Source organism: Leuresthes tenuis, unplaced genomic scaffold (assembly GCF_036924035.1).
Source record: "Leuresthes tenuis unplaced genomic scaffold, fLeuTen1.0.hap1 SCAF_1, whole genome shotgun sequence".
Lineage (NCBI taxonomy): Eukaryota > Metazoa > Chordata > Actinopteri > Atheriniformes > Atherinopsidae > Leuresthes > Leuresthes tenuis.
The window spans coordinates 4,569,805-4,590,611 of record NW_027325355.1 but is presented as its reverse complement, the minus strand read 5'-3'; the positions used below and the strand labels follow the sequence as shown (position 1 = coordinate 4,590,611).

General features: G+C 42.7%; 2 protein-coding genes, 2 non-coding genes and 1 pseudogene across 6 annotated transcripts in view; 3 read left to right on the top strand and 2 right to left on the bottom strand.

Annotated features, from left to right (window-relative positions):
* LOC140294513 (protein NLRC3-like) overlaps window positions 1–20,807 on the top strand; it is a 1,060,349-nt gene that overhangs the window by 707,707 nt on the left and 331,835 nt on the right. The gene's annotated exons all lie outside the window — the stretch shown is intronic.
* Window positions 1–20,807, bottom strand: part of LOC140278845 (NACHT, LRR and PYD domains-containing protein 3-like) — a 228,296-nt gene that overhangs the window by 60,037 nt on the left and 147,452 nt on the right. The window lies entirely within an intron of this gene.
* Window positions 14,138–14,256, top strand: LOC140278808 (5S ribosomal RNA). Its single transcript, XR_011909221.1, has one exon. It is a non-coding gene; the product is annotated as a 5S ribosomal RNA (ribosomal RNA).
* LOC140296943 (5S ribosomal RNA) lies at window positions 16,034–16,139 on the bottom strand (annotated as a pseudogene).
* Window positions 16,497–16,615, top strand: LOC140316937 (5S ribosomal RNA). The gene has a single exon (XR_011917352.1). It is a non-coding gene; the product is annotated as a 5S ribosomal RNA (ribosomal RNA).

The window sequence follows — 20,807 nt, the reverse complement described above, 5'->3', positions numbered from 1 at the left end:
GTCAGAAAGCTCAAATACAGCAGACTCCTGGTTACTTCCAACAATAAGCTGCAACATGGATTGGCTCAGTCAGGCTCTGCAGGTGGGTGGGACCTTGTGATGGTCTGCCCCATCGAACAGAAGAGTTCTGCCAGTGTTCTCTGAGAGGGAAAGAACAAGATAGAATTAAAAGCTGATTTCAGCTGAGACAGCAGCATCATCCTGACAGATTTAACTTTTTAATCGCAGTTGTTGCTGCAAACGTTTCCAGGAAATATCTACCTCTAATTCTGCTTTCTGTGGTGTCAGAAGAACAGATTTGTTTGAGTCCAAATACCAGATATGAGACCATTTTCAGCTCAAGAATATTTCTTTGTGAGAAATAACTAAAACTCTGTCCAAGAGCTTCCACCATGGACCAATGTGCCTTCTGCTGTCATCAGTTTGGAGAAAAAAACAAAAGGGTGCTTGTCTGGACTAAATGTCCAGTCACACGTGTTCTCTCTGTTTCACAGACTGTCCTTTGCCATTTGTCTTGTGTTCTCAGAGTGAAACACGAGGTTCAGAGTGGTAGAGAATGTAAAGCTTGTCCTGGCCCGGTGTCAGAGTTACCAGCAAAGCAGACGTGTTCCAGCACAGATCAGCGGTCACAAAAGGTTCTTTTTGCACACCAAACCAGTTCTCTTCATAAGGTTTGTCAGGCCCGTTAGACGCAGAAGCAGTGCAGCGTGAATCTAAAGGTGATAAAATCTGAGTCTACTGGAGAAACAATGCTGCAAACGCTTTGCATCAGATCTGTTATCACTGGTGTGTCCTCAGGTTTCCACTGATACACACGAGGGCTGCTGAGCTTCAAACGAACACCAGTAAATGTGTCCTGGTGGAGGTCGGTGACGTTCACCACCTGCAGAACATCTGGTGCAGAGGTTAGACAAATCTGCACATCAGATCTCTGCAGAGCAAACCGATCGGACACGGTTCAGACAGTAAAAAGCACGCTTCACCGAGTGTCCCTGCAGGGTAACACACCGGAGAGGAATGGGTCACTTTTCCTTCACCACCTGCACCCACAGAATAAACATGCTGTCCACTCATTTTCAGCTTGTTAGCAGGAACAGCAGATGAGGGAACGACAGACCTCGCTGCTCCGGAGTCGACTCAGAAAGAAACAGGCTGGCCAGCAACAGGAGAGTCAGCTGAGGACATTTATGGCTTTTATTAGCATACTGCACAAATGAAGCTTCTAAAGGTTTAAACTTCTTCTCCAAATAAGCCACAGCTTTCAAAATCTCATGGTTGTCATCATGAGCAGGAAGACTTCCTTCATTGTGTGAGCTGTGTGTCTGATATCAGCAGCAATTTACTTCCCTGCAGTGACAGAAAGTGTTTTTCATGCTTTAGGGTCCAGATGTGCAGCATGTGACAGTCCAAAGACGAGGCAAAGAGCCTCCGGCAGGTTCTGCAGACCATCCATCACCATACCTCCCTCAGCAATGATGCCAGTCGACACCGGGTGAAGGTGCAGCTGGTTTGGAGTGAGCTGCACATCTTCACGGGCAACAGCCAGCAGCCCGACAGATACCTGTGCCCAGGTCTCAGTGTCACAATCCTGTGATGAAAGCCAACAAAAACATGACGTTACAGCAGGGAAACGTTGGAAACTGTCACCATGTCATCTGTCCTGCCCACACTGCCTTCCAGCCTTGTGCATTAAAGTAATACTCGGAGGATCTGGGAGTTAACCCTTTCTCCATCATTTTCACAGTGAGACAACATGATCAGTCTCTTTCTGTGCCTGTACACCCAGCAGCTGCCTTTCAGCTCCTAATATCACAGCTCAGCTCAGCTCAGCTCAGCTCAAACAATAGCAGTGGATACAAGTCAGTGGCATAATCTGTAAAAGTGAACATGATCTGCGCTAAGCTAAGGTGTGATGCTAACAGCTGGAAGCCAGCCGCTGGACTACATCAGTCTAGAAAACATTTAAGATTCTTTTGAGGCATTTCTGCTTTATTTGATAGTGACAGTAGAGGCAGAAAAAGCAGGGGGAGAGAGGAGGAGGAGCTTTAAGTTAAATTAAGCTGTCGATAAAGCAGCGTTCAAAAGCTACAGCACAAAAATGTCTGTGACAGTCTGTAGGAAACACGTGTCGCTGCATTATCTGACAGAGCAGCAAACAAGTTATTGACTGGAGAAACAATCCACAGCTGTGACAGAGAGCAGCAACAGAAGCTCTACAGGGGTTGTAGGCTGTACTTCTATCACATCGTATGTACTGTAGATTTCTTGGGACGATCCATCTGAGTTCAGCTGAGGCGAGTTGGACCCACGAGGGATGTTCCTGACCAACAATTTGCTCGTCGATTAGTCTAAAACTTCAATTTAGACAAAGTAAAAATATGTCTCAAGATTTTCTCAAGGCCTCAGGACACAGATGCAGGGTCGAGTTCAAAGTCAAGACTGTTTATTCATATAAACAACAGGTTGACGATCTGCTCACAGAGCAAAGAAAGGGGCTGTGAAACTCCTGAGCACTCTCCTCAATAACTATGGAGGAGGAGAGTGCAGCTGTGAAAATGATCAAACCAAAAGCCTCTCCACTCCAGGAGGAAAACAAAGAGCTATTAAAGATAAGAAACTCGCAGCTCTCCTAACGAGGCGGACTTAAACAAAAGAAGCTCTCTCAAAAACAGAGGCACTATGAAACCTTAACAGTTATCTATCAGCACACCTATAACGGCGGCGCAAAGATCCTCCAAGAGCAAAACACAAAATCACTCCACTAACGGAGGGCTATGAAACTAAAACAATTAACCAACGCAAAAGCTCCGCTAACAGAGATGATTAAAAGATTACAACAAAGATCACTCCAAAAAACAGAGGAACAAAACCAGGCTGTGAAACTGAGCGTAATAAAACTAAAGCTACGGATAAAGAATAAATTACAACAAAGGATACGCTCGACTGCAGGCTGAAGGAAGCTGTGGCTGTGGAACAAAGAGGCGAGGGTGAGGCTCATGGTGGAAACAACACACTGGCACAAGACAAGGGAGACACAGACTATTAGAGCACAAGAGGAGCCAAGGAGAACAGCTGGAAACACTTTGGAATCAGGGAAGACAATCAGACGCAGACACAGGAGGAAGGGCAAGGTACCTGAAAGGAGAGGGACGTTAGTGATTTCAAAATAAAACAGGAAATGACGAAACAAGACATGAATCAAAACTTAAATTGTCACAGATTTCTTTTAAAAAAATCAGAGGTTTGAAAATACTTTTGACAGTAAAATTGCACATTGGAAAACAACTTAGACCCCAAAAAGTGACCAAAGTCCGACTGTGTTTGAAGTACTTGAGGGAACTGAAAAAATGACATTAACATTAACTATCATGGCACAAGAAGCTCTGACAATGAACACATTTTCTTAAAGTCCATGTGTGTGAAATGTTGGGATAATAATGTTTTATCCTGTCAAAATAAAGAATGAGCAGATTTCTCACTCATTTTGGTCACAGGCCCATTATACGTGACTTACAGTTTATCATAGAGGGAGAAGGACAAGGAGAGGAGCCGTTCATCCCTGCACTCTGTGGGGCTACAGACCGGTGCGCAGCCGCAGCTTCTCTGCAGACTCAGACTGAGTCAAATGAACACGGAGCAAACGACTCCCCTGCTCCATGGAAATTTAACTATGGCTGCTGATTACGGCATTCGCGTGACATATTTTTCCTTCACCAACACTGTATTCAAAGTTAAAAAAAACCACCATTTCTCCAAGGAAAGACAGCGCCAGTGCATTATGAACCTCATTTATCCTCCTCTCTGCGTCAGACACATTCATGCTGCGTTCACTGAAAAAACCTTATTTCCACGTTGCAAATTTGAAAGTCCGGCCAAAATGCCATCCTGTCAACTTGGTGAAAACGGAAAACTCGTGCTACAACATTTCAAATGTGGGACTTTCAAAGTAATTAGGCTTTGGAACTGTAAAAAGGTTTTAAGAAAATCACAGGACTATGGTGGGAAACCGCCCAAACTCGCTTTAACCATGGCCCGAACAGGCTAACGTTAGGCCTGTTTGGTAGCTCGCTAACGCTAACGCCAATAAATGCTAACGTTAGCTAGCGAACTCTAACAGTCGTAGCACTAATTAAAACATATTAACGAACATGATTGATAACTTACCTTATTTATTGTTATCCAAAATAAAGGACAAGAAGGCGCAAAAGTGGAGTGAGCAGGCTCCCCTCAGTGACCCGGCCTGTGTGCTGGACTGGTGCGTTGCTGAGCGGGAGAGATGAATATTTTTCACCAAGTAACTGTCACTTCATAAATAACAATCATAAGTGCGTATTGTTAATAGCCGAGTAAAGTTAACTAGTGTATGTATGTCATGACAGCTATTGGATTTGACAGAGAATGACATGAAAAAAAGTGATCACAGGTGCATTTTCTGGCGCTTTTCTAGGCTTTTTTTTTTTTTTTTTTTTTTTTTCTCTTTAGGGAGGTGTTTGTTAACCACCAACCTGGACTTCATGGCCCGAACATATCGGGGAAATACAGTCTGACCCCTGAGGAAAGGTCGGTATGTATTCGCCAGAAACAGTAGCTCTAACCACTTAATAAGCTGGGGAACAATAGTCTGTATGAGGGGGGGAAGAAGGGGGAAAAGGGGGAAGAAGGGGGAAGGGGAAAAATGAAGGAAAAGAGGAGTTTTTGAGAATATGAGGGGAAAAAATGGAATGAACTTGTAGTTATTTGTGTTTCTGCTGTCCATTTCAAGTAAAAGCACACATTCTGGTGTATTCATTTGAGAAATCTACACGAACATGACACTTTGCTGTGGAATAGTATAGGAGGCTCTTAATCCAAAGGTCACCGGTTCGATTCCACCATTGGAAGATGACACAAACGTTTAGCAAGTGTTATCAAATGTACTTTTATGGTCATTTTTAAATTTCTGAATTAAGTGCTGCAACAATGTAATCTTCTTCTCTGAATGAGTTTGCATGTTTGCAGAAAAAACTGAAGACACTCACTGAAATGTAACAAATTTATTACTAATTTCACACACACAAACACTCAGAAACATGTGTGAAATTAAACCTGAAGTAATAAAAACAGGAATAAATTAAACAATTAAAAATAGAAAAAAATAAATGGGACAGTATATCTTCCCATAATACTACCATTTTCTTTTATGCACGGCAGGTGACACTGACAGCATTTGTTTTTTTCCACCGTGCGGGCGTAAGCTCTCCGGGTTAGTGGAGGTGAGGGCAGGGAATCAGATGGCACAATCTGTTTGTTTCCATTTGGGATGACAAACACAACTGGCTCAATGAATGGACTGGGGTTTAAAAGTACAGGAGATGGAGATGGAGGAAGAGACAGAGGAGAAACGATCTGCAGAAACTTCTTGGGACTGCAGCCAGGTGGTGATACTTTTCTTTTGGTGGGGCTTGTGATGCGGTTGGATAAATCAGACGTCTGAGGGAATAAAGGCACAGTTCACAATATAGGATAACCATAGATGATAGTGAATTAATCTATCTATCATTATGGGTATAGCAGTCAATAAAACCAGATCATTTCAACATGAAATGAATGAAATGCATGAAAGTGCCACTATAGTTACTGCTACATGAAAACAATAACAATGTACATTTTTTAAAATCAAAGTCAACCTATGTATCATTCTCTTTACATTACCTTAGATGAATGCTTCCCAGCCAAACTTAAGTTTGGCTTCAGCATGGCACCATGACAGCCACCAAACCGTGGCTTTGTAAACTGACAAAAAGAAAAACATAACCTTAACTGGGGCTTTGTACATTTTATACAGTTGAGTATATTAATAATATTAATATAAATATCAGCATAAGTAAATCCTCATTACTTACTGATACCAAAGTCACAAGGAGCTAAGGAGACGTCCTTTGGTGGTGGTGAATCTGCAGGTGAGGGCCCTGGCTGCTCTGCCACCAGCACGTCATAAATGTATGAGAGCCTTCTGATACCTTCTTTGCATGCAAACCACAGTTACAACTCTGTGCACCTCCAAACAGTGACATTTGTCCCCTCATCTGCATTGGGCATTTCTCAATCTGTATTAATGTTTGACAGCAAATAAGAAGGTGTTCCCTTTAAATATGTCACAGCTTTACATTTAATATGATACACATATCACTCTGTGCAGGTTTACCTTTCAGATACAGATCATGCCACTTTTTCTGCCGAGGTGCTGGTCTGTTTCCTGCCTCAGAGGGCCAAACACCCGAGGCAGCAACTTTTCGCAGGCGGGATATCCACTCCTCCTCTCCCATGGCCCTGTGTTTTTTTTTTTTTGTTTGGAAGCCATCTGCCATTAACAGAGAAAGAATATCTATACCAAACAGCTAATATTTGTACATCACAGAAATATGACCAATGTGCACTATTTTTAACTTATTAAAATATATATATTCATGCACACACATAAGTTCTTACTTGCATACAATCACACAAACACACAGCTAATTATTAACTAATAGCAGTAGCCTACATATTACACATATATTAGTACAGAAGTGAATACTACATAGATTTCATTCATACCCTAGCTTGTTATCAACTAATACTAGTAGCAGCAATGCATATTTAAGACTTTTGTGACAACAGAAGTTAATATGTCGTACTGATTAGCAGTACAATATAGAGCAGTACAATAGCATTAGCATGTTTGACAAAAAAATCGCCACGTAGAAAAAACGATATATTTACCTTCTGTAGTTAAAGTCACCTGAAGTCCTGCTGGGCTGAATTATGGAGAAGTGCCATCGTGATTGGCTATTACCAAAAATGGAAACGGGGCAACGTGATTGGCTGTTGGGCTGAATTATGGAGAAGTGCCATGTGATTGGCTATCACCAAAAATGGAAATGGGGCAACGTGATTCCAAGCTCTGAATGTGACAGATCACAGTTTAAGTGACACTCAACTGGTTTACTGGCTGATACAAATGTTAAAGCTTAAACCTAACAGTGTGTAGTTTGGCCTTCTGTTTCTAATTCAAGCATCTTTGGGACCTGAGACACCAAACAGTCGTCCATCAGACAAGTTTGGAGCTCCAATGAACGTCTCTCGCTCTTGTATTTTTGGTGCTTGATCCCAGTTAGACTCCAGCGGACTCCAGTACGATTCAACTGTCAGAAACGTTGTCTTGGCTTTTTGGTGAAGAGTCCTCTCACATTGGCTAGAGTTGTCGTATTGTAGGCAGTAAGTACCGAGGATTCTGGGAGTAGGAGTAATAAAACGGGGGCGGCAGGTTCTGAAAGTTAAACTCTGTATCCAGTCTCCATTAATGTTTTTATTTTAAAGTGTTAAGTTGAATTAACCCAGCAAGCTCGGTTACATTGGTGGCAGAGCTGATGTTTTTATATGTTTAGACTTTTGCCGGTCCATGGAAGTTAGCTTGCTGTGTGAGTTAGCGCGAGGCTAAGTTAGCATCACGCGGCGTGGAGACATGACCCTGTCAAGTTCAGTTGGTCTCTGTTTGGTGGATCTACCCGCTCCTTTTGCTGGTGACGGAAGCCAGAGTTTCCTTGGCTGGAGGGACGGGAGATGGCGGCGACTACTACGGTGAGCTCGCGAGGATTCCTCCAACCTGTTTGAGCAAGTCTGCGTTTTTGCTGGTCGTGGAGGCATTTCCCGACTATGGAGATTTGGCACAAAGAGAGGAGAAGTTTCGACGCTTCTTCGCTGGCCTGGGTCCTGCTCTGAAAGCTAACTTCCTTGAACATTGTGCCACTAATCCGGCGGCCGAGGCAGTTGCACCTGTGGTGGAAGGAGGTGCCAAGCCAGGTCGTCCCAGATGACTTCTGGTGCTATTCATCAGATTCAGGAGGAGGTGTCGTCAAGGAGATTTCCAGGGGCAGGAGTCCCAGCCCAGGGTGAAGAATGGAGTCACAGTTTCAAAAGTTAAACTCTTACCTACTCAATGACTTCAGTACTTGTAAACCCAAACAAAATGTTCTTGTGAAGAATAGATTGCCTGCTGTGGAATTAAGCTTCCATCTACTGGATATTTGCTGAATCTGCAACTGTAGGCCAAGCCGGTCAGTTTCAGGGCAAAGCTCCTGCAACACCAGCTCAACATCAGTCAATGCCATCGGTTCATGTTATCCTTTTTGCTGATTCCTCGATTGCAGATAACAAGCTGAATATTGGCTGATACCGATGTTAGGACGATATATCTGTGCATCCCTCCATGAATCCATGAAGCTGAAAATGTGTTTCTGAATGAAAGAGGCAGGTATGTGCAGAGTGAACTTTCTGCTCAACACTGAGTGTTTCTCAGACAGAAAGACACTTTCTATAAAGATACAGAGGAATGAACTGAGCAGAGTGCAGGATGCAGAGGTTCTTCAGTGAATGTGGTGCTGAAGGTGTGGAGGTGGATCAGTGTGTCAGAGGAGTTTATCTTCATGGGATCAGGCAGGAGGAGAAGACCTTGTCATCAGTGAGTTAAACTGCAGTTTAACTCTGCTGTGAACAGCCTGAACAACACTGCTGCAGCTGTAGTTTGTTCAGTGAGTTAAGGGCTCGTAGCTGTGAACCAGTTGATGATTTTAGCTCAGAAAGGCAGTTCATACAGGTCAGTGGATCCACTGCTGGGAAAGACTGCCAGACCTGTTAGGCCCAAGTGCATTGTGGGAATATTTGGCAGCGATGTCTGTCCATGAGATCTACATGAAATCACGTCTGTCTTAGTGTGGAATTCTAACCTGAGCGACCTTAAGACTCCCCGGGTGGAGTTCCTGGGGTTTAGGTCGGACATGTTGTTCTGACTGAGTGACGCAGAGCTGGATGCCGTCTTTGCAGAAATCCAACTAAGTCCCACAAACACAGGACACAGAATGATGAAATCATTCCTTCATGCCAGGGGACTGCTGCTGCAAAGTGAGTCTGATATGAAGTGGATCCTTATGTGAAAGTCCTCTGTAAGCTGCATCAGTGCAGTCTCTCTGCTTTGTGTCAAAGAAGCTGTGAATGAACCTTCTTCAGATTTAGATCTGATGCATTATATCTTCTTTTTCTTTGTCCTTCACGCTGGAATAGATGCTTCAGCCGTTTAACTGTTCATCTGTCTGCTGCAACAAACAATGGAGCATCTCCAGTGCTGGAGAGCTTCCTTGGTGCCATCAACACGTCTGGTTTGCCATCACCTGTGCGCTCTGACAGGCTGCTGAGAATACTGAGGTCGCCCATTTCATGGTGGAACAGCGAGGAGAGAACCCAGACTCACACGTTACAGGAAGGAGTTTCCATAACCAACGGTGAGGTTTCCATGGCGATGTATTATGAGAAAAGCTCTGCAGGAGAGCACATAACGAGTGTTATTATTCCCCAACGTTCATCCTGCTGTTCCTCTGCAGGACTCTCACTGGCCTCATTCACAAACTCTGCTTTGTCCTCCATTACTGACAGAAAACACTGAACAAAGCATGAATGACATCTGTCATCTGCTTCAGAGCCTGTTGTTTTTTCATATTTCCTAAATGTAAAGTATATTTGAGGGGGAAAGACCTTCAGACATGTTTTCCTTCTTCTTATTTCTTGTGTTGGAACTGTTTGTATTTGCAGCAGCATCAAACATTTTCAGACTTAGTTTTTCAGGCGAGTGCTCCACCAAGACCAGATTAGGCTGGACACACATTTCTAAAGCCATCACTGAACTTATGAGCATCAGTTTCCTCATTGTAGAGTCATAACATCCACCAGCTGGAAGTTCTAATTCAGAGCAGAAACATCTTCTCTTCCTGCTTGGAATGTTTCTCTGAATCATGTCTCTTGTTCTTCCAGGATAGAACGCTGATGGACAGATGTTTCCGTTCCAGTCCTTGACCCATTCCATACTCTGTTTCTCAGCCTGGAGAGAGAAGGGCTTTTGACCCCTGATGATGAGTCATCTCTTTGCTCTTCACTGGGCTTTTCTGCCTCAGCTGCAGAGGCAACTTTCCTTCTTCATGGATGCTTGGAACCATCACAGCCTGAGAGCAGCAGGCAGCCAGTCTCCCCACCAGCTTTGGACATCATTCAGACACCTTCAGGATCCTGATCAGGTGTGTTAAAACAGCTGAGTGCATCATATCAGGAGCCATTATTTAAATGATACATTTAAAAGGCCTAAAATGATTTGGCTAGATTACAGAACTTAATGTTTATACTGAGGAGAACTGATTTCATAGCTTCAGTTTAAAACTGCAACTGGAAATGTTTCAGTGAAACATCTGAAGATGCCAAAGCTTTTGTTTAAGTCTCAAGAAAGCCTACAAACTATTGAATAAGCTTAAAACTGTGATGGTGTTTTATTTGTGTTCAGGTGGAGGCAGACTGTGGGACTGACTGGGATGGACCACACGGCTCTGATGACCTCGGAGGTGAAACGGACCGAGTTGAAGGAGCCCAAGTGCAGCTTGAAGGACACCTGAGCGAGAACATGGCCAGGTCACCTGACCCCGATGTTCCCTTCATGGATGCACTCCACATCTATGCAGCCGCACCACAGCAGCTGATGCAGCCACAGCAGAACTGGACGAGTTCACCAACGTTCACACACTGCTGGATGGAAAAGTGCACCAAACACTTCATGTTCAATCGTCTTTATTAACCAAACTTTAACATTTGTAACTAAAACTTCAGATTGAAATGTTTGTTCTCAGTTCTCCTGAACTGTTACCAACCTCACACACTTCCAGTTAATGAGGTAAAGCCTTAACATGGCTCACTGCTCCACAGCCTTCAATGAGCAGCATGAAACAGAGGAACAGACTAACTGCTACAACTTTGAAATGTTCATCTTAAAGACGCTCAGTTTCTCACATTATTCACATCAGATCATTCCAAAGCCAAAGTCTGTACTTCTAACAGACGCTTGGAGCTTTTCTCTGAATGTCTGCTAGCTTTGGCTCTTCAGAGGCAGTTTCAGCAGGTCCTGCAGGCTGAGGCTACAGGCGTGGTCATTTCAGGAGGAACTCCTGCATACAGGTGCTGGGGAGGTATACTCCAACCTGTCCACAGCTTCAGGAGTTGGTGCAGTTCCTGAGAGGAGCCCACAGAGACACAGTCAGAAGTATTTAAAGCTGCCAATAAGATGCTGAACAGCAGAACTTTCTCAAGTTTACCCAAAGATCAAAGAATCTCTGCTTCACCTGTAAAAAGAAACTGGTCTTTCTGTGGTAAAATAAAACAATGTTTCCATCATGTTACCGGGTAGATTTTCCACCACCAGGTTTCATAAATATGGAGTCAGTGTGAAGAATCAGCAGCAGCTTTAGGAGAGGAACATTGTTCAGGTCTGTTTCTCTGAGAGAACATTTACAATCTGAGCATTTTCAGTGTGGTCTCTCAGAAAGCCTGAGCTGCACGTCTCCTCCAGGCTGCTGTGCTCATCCTCACTATCTGGCATCGGCCTCATGATCCTTTTCAGGATGGTCTGAGAAGTAAAAACAGCCTCAGAGGCTGTAAACTGAAAGGGTTTATTAACAGAACAGAGCAGCACTTTTATAAAAGCACAGGCAGAAAAAGCAGGGGGAGAGAGGAGGAAACAAGCAGCAAAGTGCTGCTTTAAGTTAAATTAAGCTGTCGATAAAGCAGCATTCAAAAGCTACAGCACAAAAATGTCTGTGACAGTCTGTAGGAAACACGTGTCGCTGCATTATCTGACAGAGCAGCAAACAAGTTACTGACTGGAGAAACAATCCACAGCTGTGACAGAGAGCAGCAACAGAAGCTCTACAGGGGTTGTAGGCTGTACTTCTATCACATTGGATGTACTGTAGATTTCTTGGGACGATCCATCTGAGTTCAGCTGAGGCGAGTTGGACCCACGAGGGATGTTCCTGACCAACAATTTGCTCGTCGATTAGTCTAAAACTTAAATTTAGACAAAATAAAAATATGTCTGAAGATTTAGTCGAGGCCTCAGGACACAGATGCAGGGTCGAGTTCAAAGTCAAGACTGTTTATTCATATAAACAACAGGTTGATGATCTGCTCACAGAGCAAAGAAAGGGGCTGTGAAACTCCTGAGCACTCTCCTCAATAACTATGGAGGAGGAGAGTGCAGCTGTGAAAATGATCAAACCAAAAGCCTCTCCACTCCAGGAGGAAAACAAAGAGCTATTAAAGATAAGAAACTCGCAGCTCTCCTAACGAGGCGGACTTAAACAAAAGAAGCTCTCTCAGAAACAGAGGCACTATGAAACCTTAACAGTTATCTATCAGCACACCTATAACGGCGGCGCAAAGATCCTCCAAGAGCAAAACACAAAATCACTCCACTAACGGAGGGCTATGAAACTAAAACAATTAACCAACGCAAAAGCTCCGCTAACGGAGATGATTAAAAGATTACAACAAAGATCACTCCAAAAAGAACAGAGGAACAAAACCAGGCTATGAAAGTGAGCGTAATAAAACTAAAGCTACGGATAAAGAATAAATTATAACAAAGGATACGCTCGACTGCAGGCTGAAGGAAGCTGTGGCTGTGGAACAAAGAGGCGAGGGTGAGGCTCATGGTGGAAACAACACACTGGCACAAGACAAGGGAGACACAGACTATTAGAGCACAAGAGGAGCCAAGGAGAACAGCTGGAAACACTTTGGAATCAGGGAAGACAATCAGACGCAGACTCAGGAGGAAGGGCAAGGTACCTGAAAGGAGAGGGACGTTAGTGATTTCAAAATAAAACAGGAAATGACGAGACAAGACATGAATCAAAACTTAAATTGTCACAGATTTCTTTTAAAAAAATCAGAGGTTTGAAAATACTTTTGACAGTAAAATTGCACATTGGAAAACAACTTAGACCCCAAAAAGTGACCAAAGTCCGACTGTGTTTGAAGTACTTGAGGGAACTGAAAAAATGACATTAACAATTAACTATCATGGCACAAGAAGCTCTGACAATGAACACATTTTCTTAAAGTCCATGTGTGTGAAATGTTGGGATAATCTGTGTTTATCTTTGAGTCACCTTCAAATGAAGAGAAGTTACAACATGAACAAGGGAACCCAGAGAAGGATGCAAGATTTGGATAGCAAGCATTTCCCAGCTGGTTGGCTGTTGTCATGCTTCCTGAGCGATTTACACAAGTCAAACAAATTCCCAACATCTGACACTGAAACACATGTTTGGTCCTGCAGTAAACCTGGAGATTAAGAGGGGTTTCCCCTTTTTTATCCTTTCAAAATAAAGAATGAGCAGATTTCTCACTCATTTTGGTCACAGGCCCATTATACGTGACTTACAGTTTATCATAGAGGGAGAAGGACAAGGAGAGGAGCCGTTCATCCCTGCACTCTGTGGGGCTACAGACCGGTGCGCAGCCGCAGCTTCTCTGCAGACTCAGACTGAGTCAAATGAACACGGAGCAAACGACTCCCTGCTCCATGGAAATTTAACTATGGCTGCAGCCCTGACGTTTAATGTACTTATAAACAACTGTTGCTTTCATTCGCGTGACATATTTTTCCTTCACCCACACTGTATTCAAAGTAAAAAAAAAAAAAAACTTCACCATTTCTCCAAGGAAAGACAGCGCCAGTGCATTATGAACCTCATTTATCCTCCTCTCTGCGTCAGACACATTCATGCTGCGTTCACTGAAAAAACGTTATTTCCACGTTACAAATTTGAAAGTCCGGCCGAAATGCCATCCTGTCAACTTGGTGAAAACGGAAAACTCGTGTTACAACATTTCAAATGTGGGACTTTTAAAGTAATTAGGCTTTGGAACTGTAAAAAGGTTTTAAGAAAATCACAGGACTATGGTGGGAAACCGCCCAAACTCGCTTTAACCATGGCCCGAACAGGCTAACGTTAGGCCTGTTTGAGTCACTGTAACAAATATATATTATATAGAACCATCATATGGAACCATATGAAAGTGAAAGTGAGACTCTCAGATAACTTATGGTCTGTCGACCTCTTCTGTTCCCTGTGTGTAGTTTTGTGTTCAGCGTCACACAGAGAGAGCGAGGCTGCTTAGTTAGATGAAATCATCACAAATTGCTCATTTTTAAACAGTTACATTATATTCTAGAAGTCAGAACACAGTGATAGATGTTGTTTCAGCATCTATGAAAAGCTGATTTGTCACTGATTCTCTCGCTTACGGCCATACCACCCTGAACACGCCCGATCTCGTCCGATCTCGGAAGCCAAGCAGGGTCGGGCCTGGTTAGTACTTGGATGGGAGACCGCCTGGGAATACCAGGTGATGTAAGCTTTTTACACCTGCAGGAGGCGCTGCTGCTCACTCAACACGGACAGCTTCATGACATACTTCACATCAGGAAGGAAATCACTCAAATAAATTCACTTTTCAATCTTTGTCAAAGACTGGAAATGAGCGCACACATAAAACTCATTTAGGTCACTCTGTCATATCATCTTCCAGCACTGCTCAGCTCACAGTGACTTCATCTGTCTCAATTCTTCTGGATACCAAACACACACAAATATTATTGTCTCACATTAGTCTGCAGACTGTTAACAGATCTTCCTGCAGTCTGCAGATTCATCCCATTTCCTTCCTTCCTAAGAATCCCTGCTGATATCCAAGGTGCTGATCCCAGATCTGCTCAGATGTCCCAGGTTCTCCTCTGCTTTTATCCTCACACACTGAACTGTCTCCTCATCTATGTGTTAACAACCAGAACCCACTGATGTGGGCTCAGAAATAAAGTTTCCAATGTTTTCCAAACACAAATGAATAAATTACAGAGATTTACTGAGGCCAGATAGAAAAAGTGCACGTGCAGCCACTTTAAACTGTCAAACAGGCAACTTTATATCTAACAGCACACACTGAGAGCTGCTCTGCAGAATAAATACTTTTACTGGTGGAAGTGTTAGTAAATGTTGCTGATGCAGAACTTTTACTGGGAGTTGAATATTTCTCAGTGTGGCATCAGTGCTTGTAAAGGATCTACACCACTGTCACCTTTTATAAGTGAATTATAAGCTAAGGGCTTCCTGTTTGCCCCAGGTTAGGGCTAAGCTGATCCGGGTCAGGGGTTAAGTTGCACCGTCTGGGGGTGAACTGACCGTCAAACTGAATCTAAATCAAAGCCATAAGAAATTTCAACCATAACTTACCTCTTTGAAAAACTGATTTAAAAGTCCATTATTGTTTTGTAAGTGGTCATATTAATTTTCTTCAGGATAACTTCACATTAAATCTGATAAAAAAAAAATGTCATTAAAGTTGGAATCTTCCCTGAAACAGAAATGCTGAAGTGGAATGAATGAATAAATGTCCCCAAAACTTTCCATCCTTCCACTTTCTTTAATTCATGGTTTCAGGGGGAGTGGAGCCTATCTGTCACAGAAACTCCTCAACATTCCAGTCTAATAACAAGTCTGAAACTAAAGCAAAAACTGCAGCCCTAAATGAACATTGGTATGATATAGGCTGTGTCTAATGCAAAAGCAGTCCCTGTTTCCCTTTTTGGAACTCATCCTTTCTCAGGACAAAGTTAAATGTATGAGGATCAAACACAACAAGTACCTGGGACATGTCAGCAGATCCAGGAAATCCAGGAACCAGCAAACTGAGAGCCAAAGAGAAACTGAGGCGTCTGCCAACAAATCAGCAGCAGCTGAAGCTGATCAACTTCCTGATGTGTCATGAGGTGATCACATGTTTCAACAAAAGACATCAAATAACAGCTGAAGCTGCATTAAAGACAATAAGAGATGTGGAAGCAGCATCAAAGCTGAAAAATGGGAACTTTAAACCTTGTTGGGTGTGAAATTAAATGTGCTGAAGAGCAGGATTTCTACACACGTCAGTCATCATCATGATGTGAGTGTTCAGCTGCATAGAAACATAAGAAGAAGAAGCTCCACTTTAAGACTGTGTGATTCCAGTGATGATCCAGCATTGATCACTTCCAGTTTCTAGAGAATTTGTTTAAAAAAAGAAGCTTTCTGGTGAATTGATTTGATTGTGGATGTGAAGTGTGTCAGCGCCCCCTGCAGGTTGTAGAGAGAAGAGAAAAAGCTTACAGCACCTGGTATTCCCAGGCGGTCTCCCATCCAAATACTAACCAGGCCCCCTGCTTAGCTTTCGAGATCAGGCGTGTTCAGGGTGGTGTGGCCGTAAGCAAAAGTCACCGTAACAAATATCTATTATATAGCTGCTTGAACCATATGTTTCTTTTAGTTTTTTCACCTAATTGGCTTGAGAGGCTGATGCTGATCCTGCACATGTTCTTCTCTCTCGTGTTGGTTCTCTACAGCTGAAAGTGAGACTCTCAGATAACTTAGTGTCTGTCGACCTCTTCTGTTCCCTGTGTGTAGTTTTGTGTTCAGCGTCACACAGAGAGAGCGAGGCTGCTTAGTTAGATGATATCATCACAAATTGCTCATTTTTAAACAGTTACATTATATTTTAGAAGTCAGAACACAGTGATAGATGTTGTTTCAGCATCTATATAAAGCTGATTTGTCACTGATTCTCTCGCTTACGGCCATACCACCCTGAACACGCCCGATCTCGTCCGATCTCGGAAGCCAAGCAGGGTCGGGCCTGGTTAGTACTTGGATGGGAGACCGCCTGGGAATACCAGGTGCTGTAAGCTTTTTACACCTACAGGAGGCGCTGCTGCTCACTCAACACGGACAGCTTCATGACATACTTCACATCAGGAAGGAAATCACTCAAATAAATTCACTTTTCAATCTTTGTCAAAGACTGGAAATGAGCGCACACACAAACCTCATTTAGGTCACTCTGTCATATCATCTTCCAGCACTGCTCAGCTCACAGTGACTTCATCTGTCTCAATTCTTCTGGATACCAAACACACACAAATATTATTGTCTCACATTAGTCTGCAGACTGTTAACAGATCTTCCTGCAGTCTGCAGATTCATCCCATTTCCTTCCTTCCTAAGAATCCCTGCTGATATCCAAGGTGCTGATCCCAGATCTGCTCAGATGTCCCAGGTTCTCCTCTGCTTTTATCCTCACACACTGAACTGTCTCCTCATCTATGTTTTAACAACCAGAACCCACTGATGTGGGCTCAGAAATAAAGTTTCCATTGTTTTCCAAACACAAATGAATAAATTACAGAGATTTACTGAGGCCAGATAGAAAAAGTGCACGTGCAGCCACTTTAAACTGTCAAACAGGCAACTTTATATCTAACAGCAAACACTGAGAGCTGCTCTGCAGAATAAATACTTTTACTGGTGGAAGTGTTAGTAAATGTTGCTGATGACACTTTGATTCTTTTGCCTGAGTGAGGTTTTAGATTCAGAACTTTTACTGGGAGTTGAATATTTCTCAGTGTGGCATCAGTGCTTGTAAAGGATCTACACCACTGTCACCTGCACCAACACTAATCAAATTGAAAGAAGTTCATAATCAGCTTTTTTAAGTGAATTATAAGCTAAAGGCTTCCTGTTTGCCCCAGGTTAGGGTTAAGCTGATCCGGGTCAGGGGTTAAGTTGCACCGTCTGGGGGTGAACTGACCATCAAATTGAATCTAAATCAAAGCCATAAGAAATTTCAACCATAACTTACCTCTTTGAAAAACTGATTTAAAAGTCCATTATTGTTTTGTAAGTGCTCATATTCATTTTCTTCAGGATAACTTCACATTAAATCTGTTTAAAAAAAAAAATGTCATTAAAGTTGGAATCTTCCCTGAAACAGAAATGCTGAAGTGGAATGAATGAATAAATGTCCCCAAAACTTTCCATCCTTCCACTTTCTTTAATTCATGGTTTCAGGGGGAGTGGAGCCTATCTGTCACAGAAACTCCTCAACATTCCAGTCTAATAACGAGTCTGAAACTAAAGCAAAAACTGCAGCCCCAAATGAACATTGGCATGATATAGGCTGTGTCAAATGCAAAAGCAGTCCCTGTTTCCCTTTTTGGAACTCATCCTTTCTAAGGACAAAGTTAAATGTATGAGGATCAAACACAACAAGTACCTGGGACATGTCAACAGATCCAGGAAATCCAGGAACCAGCAAACTGAGAGCCAAAGAGAAACTGAGGCGTCTGCCAACAAATCAGCAGCAGCTGAAGCTGATCAACTTCCTGATGTGTCATGAGGTGATCACATGTTTCAACAAAAGACATCAGATAGACATAGCTTTAACAGTTGCAGACCAATATCAATACTTTCACAGTTTGTTCAGAAACTAGATAGTTTTATTGAAAACAACAGCTTATTGAATGAGAGTCAATATGGGTTTGGTTCAAATAGGTCTACAGCTGCAGCAATAATGAAGGTGACAGAAGAAATCCCAACTGCAACGGACAGAAAGAAGTTTACCATATGAACCATTCATTGAGCTGAAGAAAGCTTTTCACACTATTGATCATTCAATATAACTTTCAGAGTTAAATAGCTTTGGTGTGAGAGGAGTTGCTTTAAAGGGGAACTCCTGTATTTTAAAACCTGGACCTTATTTCTGGCATGAAATACGTTTCATCTACTCACAGAAGAGTTTGGCGAAAGTCGGCGTCCTTCGGGAGCTATTTAGAAAACTCGCGATCAGCGTATATCCATATAATGGAGTTAATGGATGATGCAGCCTCTAAATAAGACATTATCTGTCTTAATTTCACCAATACTTTAAGAAAAATGAATGAACGAACGTGTACTATAGCTCTGTTAGCTCATAGGTGCTGTTATGTGGCTACTTGCGGCTATAGGAGAGCTAACGGAGGGATTTCTACACAGGCCCTCTACTGGGACAACCAATTTAACCAATTTAAAACAAATGTGTATCTCAGCTGCAGGAGTCAAACTTTGGAATTCTCAACATAATGATTTAAAAGGTTTTTCAGATGTTTTCCTGTTCAAAAAAATGTATGAGGAGAAAACAATTGGACATTAAACAAGACATTAGACAGTGGAAGGAGCTGCACCCATCTGTCCCAGACAGCCCTGATGGGAGCAGGCTGGTCAGATCTTTCTCTGGTATCTCTGTTGTCAAATCTGAGGACTCTTGATATCATTTGAAAGGTCTGAAGTGACATTGTTGCTCGAAAATATTTCTTCCTGTCGATGCGTCCCAGAGACGATCAGTGGCCTCATTGCAGGATCTGTGCACTCCAGCAAAAAGAAGAAGCATCCAGGTGTTCCTCATCAGTGTCTTTCCACATGTTGCCATGGACTTTTGTTCCTTCAAGGTTTGACTCTTTTTAATGGCATAAATAGCTCAAAACATGTGTTGATGTCACTGATTCTGGTCACAGCAAACCCTGTGATTCCAGGAGTCATTTTGATGACGTCTGCAGCAGCTGCCCTGCCATCATGTACATCATGAGGTACTGAGCTCCAACACATCTTACCATTTTTGGACTTGAGTCTTTCAGCAGGAGCAGCTTCAGCACCGGTGACCTCCTCATCAGATGAGTGTCTTCTGGATGATATTCCACTTTGTCTTCCTCCTCAGAAACCTGCTCATCCATATCTCCATGCTGCTCTGTGTCCTCTCCCTCATTTTCACCAGAAATATGATGCAGAACGTCTCTCACTGAGAATCTTCTTTTCATTTTGGCATGCTGCACATTGGAGATGTGCACTCTGCAGGTCACCAACTCCACACTGAACTGAGCTCACATGTGTGGACATGCCCGTCTTTGCTTGTTCTGTTTCTGTGCAGGTAAACTGGATAACAAGGCAAAATGAGAATCCCCTAAAGCTCACATGATGAGGAGAGGAGCTGGCTGTCAGTGTGTTGGCTGACAGTGCCCTGATGATGTCATCTGTGGCTCTAATTATTGCTTTACAATCTTATTTTTGTAACTGGGTCGAAACCGAACCTAACAACACAGAAGTCATAATCTCAGCCTGAGCTTTTTACAATTTAGTTTTATTTTGGTTCCTGACAATAGATAAATCAACTCCAGTTAACTGTAAATATGAAAAACTGTGGTATTCATGTCTCATCCCATCATCACCATTACAGCACCGCTGCTGGAGCTGATACAGACACACAGGAGACTTCTAACATTTTATCAGTATCAGTTTTACACAGACAGCTGGATCCTTGGCTTCTAGTTCTACAGTGAGGAACCTTGGAGTTATTTTTGACCAGAATTTATCATTTGACGCACATATAAAACTGGTTTCTAGGACTGCCTTCTTTCACCTTCGTAATATTGCTAAAATCAGGAACATCCTGTCTCAGGGTGATGCAGAGAAACTAGTTCATGCATTTGTTACTTCAAGATTGAACTACTGTAATTCCTTATTATTGGGCTGTCCCACATATTCTCTGAAAAGCCTCCAGCTGATCCAAAATGCTGCAGCCAGAGTTCTGATGAGAACTAACAGGAGAGATCATGTTTCTCCAGTTTTAGCTTCTCTTCATTGGCTCCCTGTTAAATTCAGAATAGAATTTAAGATTCTTCTCCTCACATATAAAGCTCTTAATGACCGAGCTCCATCATATCTTAAAGATCTCATTGTAAGATATTTTCCTAACAGAGCACTTCACTCCCAAACTGCAGGTTTACTTGTTGTTCCCAGAGTTTCTAAAAGTAGAATGGGAGACAGAGCCTTCAGTTATCAGGCCCCTCTCTTGTGGAATAAGCTGCCAGTAAATGTCCGGGAAGCAGACACCCTTTCCACTTTTAAGATTTGGTTTAAAACTTTCCTTTTTGATAAAGCTTATAGTTAGGGATGGCTCAGGTAATCCTGAAACATCCCATAGTTAAGCTGCTATAGGCTTATACTGCTGGGGGACCTCATCTGTCACACCTTTCCTCACTTTGCTCTCTTTTTCCCCCTGTTTAATTTCTC